We start from the raw sequence: 4,136 nt of genomic DNA, 5'->3' as shown, positions 1-4,136 counted from the left end.
CAACAGAAAAATATACTCTTGAGACGCTCCTGCTATAGTTAATGATATGCTAAAGCCCGCCCATACTTTGACGTGATTGGTTACAAGGTAGTTTGTGACGTCAGAAACACCAGTTATTCAAACTGCGTTTTTGAAACTGTTTCAGATCCTGTCAGTTTTAAAGAGAAAATACTCAGCAATGGTGTTGACTTATGAATTTGCACATGGTTTGTCTTAAAGCATATTAAAAACGACACATAAACAACATTAAAACCTTGATTTTAACCACAGGGAAACTTTAACCCTTAAAATGATACATACACCTATTCATGATGTAGTGAAAATATCTGATATCTTTTTACTCGCTTACACCACCTGCCATTTTCCAAACCATTTAAATAGTACGTGGTTGAAAATGCTACAAACATTTTTTAACACCCTACAAAACCTACGTGAAGATTACATTTCAAGAACTTGGCACTTGAGTTTAAACCAGGTTTTTAAAAGATTTCTCCTCCTCAACAACTCAAGACATCCTTATTTGTCATTGACCCATATATAAACATGCAAGGCAATTTGTAAAGTAATACCCACACTGCAGTTTCGAGACGTGTTTATACGTCGGTGTAAATTCAGAGTTCAGTCAACACAGACATTAATCAAATCAATCTTTCGACACACACGCACGGAAATACAAACACCAGCCCTACACGCTTCCTGTCACTTATCCCGTCAGTCGCGCGTTCTGGCCCGCCGCCCGCTGCCATTTATTAATGAGCTAAAGGACTCGGATGGCAGACAGGCGTTAAACCGCAATTTGCTCTCACTTTTCTCTGTGTTTACCTCTTTCTCTTCCTCTCCATTTCCCTCAAGCATTTCTTGGGCAGCAGGACAAAACGGGGGTGAAGGAAGAAGGGATAGGCCAGTCTGACAGCTGATAACTTCCACATGTCTGTAAGGTTTTTGAATCAAAAAAGCACCTCTTCTCCTTAAACCCTGACAAAAGCAACAGAGGAGATATAAAAGCCACGGACCTATTTGATCTGCGACCGAGCACCTGTGAGTGGGGACCGTTGACCAGTCAGCGCAATTTCTCTTCCTTTTCCATGTCATTAGAGAACAGGCGGCCTGATTTCCCTCCTCTTCCTTTCATACGGCCATCTGTGCGTCCATTTATTGAACTCTACCTGTGCTGCTTGACCCTCTTTCCTCTCCAAAATGTGATTAAACGCTCTTCATCTCATCCTACGCCCCAACTCCCAACCCAAAGACAGTCAAGTATAAATACATGAATGCAAACGCTTCTGGAAACGCAAGCTCAATTTTGTGTGTCACTAGCTACGTTGACTTCAGATGCAAGTGCCATCTGAAATTTTCTTCTAAAGTAATAGAAATAGCTTGTATGTTTATGTTCAGTTATTTAACTTTAATGGCAATGAAAAGGACCTATTAATTGCCATTAAAGTGGAATCACTGAACCTAAACATACAAACTTGATAAAAATCCTTATTTTAGAAGAAAATTTCAGATGGCACTTGGAGGCTTTTGCATCTGAAGTCTTCATGTTTATAATTGGATTTATGGACTGAAAAACCTTCATGTAAACATTGATCCAACTGAGCTTGATCCAATTGAATCTAACTATTTTCTCGGCCAGATTCATTACCTTGCGCACAAATGCAATGTGTATCTTTACATACGTTTTACGTCTCATTTCTTACAAACTGGTCAGTGGATGAGACTGAGGGTGTGTCCCGATCAGAATGATCATTAATACGAGTTTCCTAGTCGAAAATTGGACATAAACGGCCTCTCAAGTTGGATTTACGACTGGGAAACTCAGAGGTCATCTTGATACCCAAGTTTTAGAGTTGCGCACACCATACATTTTAAATGCCGGAAGAGGGAACTATTGAATGTTATGTTTTATTCATTTTTCCCACAAAATCTACACTGAAACTTTTGACCAGGGTGTACTTGCATATAAGTAATAATTTGATGCATATTATATGGATTTTACACTGTGAAAACAGTGTTTATTTGACCAAAACATTTGAATCATCAGAAAGCTGACTAAAATTCAGTGAATGGATATTATAGCAATGGTTATATGGTTGCCAATGAATGGGACATTTTAATCAAAATCCGTTGGATATTGATTAAATCTTCAATTCTTTTTGGCTTTGATTTCCCCAAAAAATAGCCATGAATGAATCCAGTGTCCTTCATGACTCATATTTTTATTACTAAAAAGTAATTCAGGGGACCTGTTACCACAACTTAAATAAATGCATGGTTGCAAGTGAAAAATTCTAATTTATTGTTTTAATTAAACCTTTCAAGTTGCAAACATTATTTTGAGTTCTGTTGACATAATAATGTTGATCATTACATCAAATTAATATCGTCTGTAATTTAAACTCAAATTTCTGTGTTAATTGGCTTTAAATAAAAATAAATAAATTAGGTTGTAGTAAATTGATGAAATTGTCTTGATGACTTTGGAAATTAATCAGTGGATTTCTAGTTCTCAGCTTTGCATATAGGACTGGATAAGGAGAATAAATGTTGAAATTAAATGTCAATTTATTTGTTTTTTGTGAAGGGAAATACCTGTTAGTGTTTAATGCTGTTTGACATTTAAATAGTTTCTGTAATGTTGAAGTTTCTGTGGTTATCATTGTGCTGAAGAGTAGATACATGAAGGTAAAACTTACATAAACCCCGCCCCCGAGAACACGCAACAAAGGGGGCGGGGCCATGTTGGGCTGCTTTAGAGAAGAGGAAGAGTTGTAGTAGAGTGTTGTTGTCATGCCGTCATTTTACGCCGGACTGCTTCACAATCGAGGGTCAATTCAACACAAAAGATGAACATGACGGCACATGCTAGTGGATGAGTTGAATTAAATAGGGGCAAATTTGACAAGCTATAATAAATGATCTGTGGGGTATTTTGAGCTGAAACTTCACAGACACATTCTGGAAACACCAGAGACTTATATTACATCTTGTCAAAGGGGCATAATTGGTCCCCTTTAATGCCTATTTACACCATGGATGATAATAATAATGATAAAGATATTGTTTTAAAAATTGTTTTAAATGTAAAAGAACAGCAGAGTTGACAGCCAATCAGAATCCATCCTGCTTTAAAGAGCTCGAGCAAGTGGCAGACAACAAAACTGCAGAGCGAGCTTATAATAAACAGAACAATATTGTGCATTGGTGTGAACCCTGATATAATTATCATATATTTATAGTTATCATTCTTGGTGTGAATGGGCCTTTAGTCAAGCATTTGCATGCACCTAAAGAATGTTTCTCTTTGTGACTTCTCAAGGTCCAGAGGTTTCACCTTTGACTCCTTCACCCCGCCACGCCCCTCGTGTCATCTCCCTACTTCTTTTAAATATTCATTTCCACCTTGGATGTGTTTGGGAGAGCTTCCTGCACCAGTCTCACAGGTTTCCCTGGGAAAGATCTGTAGGAAGCAAAGTGGATGGAGTTGCTGTGTGTCCTGGCGCCTGAATGCATCCAGAGAGTCGTTTAAAATCCGACAAAGGGGCGGGTGTCTGCATCACTCCGTTAGTTTGCCCTTCTCCATCAGATCGCTCTCATTACCAGCATTACTCCTTCTCTTGATTCAAGTGGTTGTGCTTGTTCAGGACCTCGTCCATGGGATCTGTTGTTTGCTTTGACATCTGGGGGAGAATGTGGGGTCCTGGAGGGAGGCTCAGTTTTGCTGTTTAAACCTCTTTCTCTCACTGGTAATATGTCAGATTTGTCATGCAATAACACCTGTAATAAGTCTGAATTACTACTTGCATATGCTGCACTAGTAAAGGACCTATTGGCCTGTTGATGAAACATTAAGGGCCTATAATTCTTTAGTCTGTCTGCACACTCTGCCTTTTTCTTCTGTCTGCCTGCTACGACATCACAAAATCAAAAGGAGAAAAATAGAAATTATTTTTGCATTTAGATCATCATGATAATTCGTGATAATTTAAAAGGCACACTGACAACATCTCTTTTTCAATTCTCTATGGTGCTCCAGTAATTTTTTATTTTATTGCAGTAAAAATTAGCAAAAGTGCAGTAGCCTATTTTATATGCATCAGCATACAAATACAGTACAAGAAATAGTACTATGCTTT

At 38.1% G+C, this 4,136-nt stretch overlaps 1 long non-coding RNA gene across 1 annotated transcript; it reads left to right on the top strand.

Moving 5' to 3' along the window:
- Positions 1–611: 611 nt before the first annotated feature.
- On the top strand, positions 612–3,846 carry LOC125254786. The gene is made up of 2 exons (XR_007181740.1): positions 612–1,038; positions 3,320–3,846. It is a non-coding gene; the product is annotated as an uncharacterized LOC125254786 (long non-coding RNA).
- Positions 3,847–4,136: the final 290 nt, after the last annotated feature.

Source organism: Megalobrama amblycephala, linkage group LG19 (genome assembly GCF_018812025.1).
Source record: "Megalobrama amblycephala isolate DHTTF-2021 linkage group LG19, ASM1881202v1, whole genome shotgun sequence".
NCBI lineage: Eukaryota > Metazoa > Chordata > Actinopteri > Cypriniformes > Xenocyprididae > Megalobrama > Megalobrama amblycephala.
The sequence above is the reverse complement of the archived record's forward strand: the minus strand, read 5'-3'. Positions and strand labels throughout refer to the sequence as shown.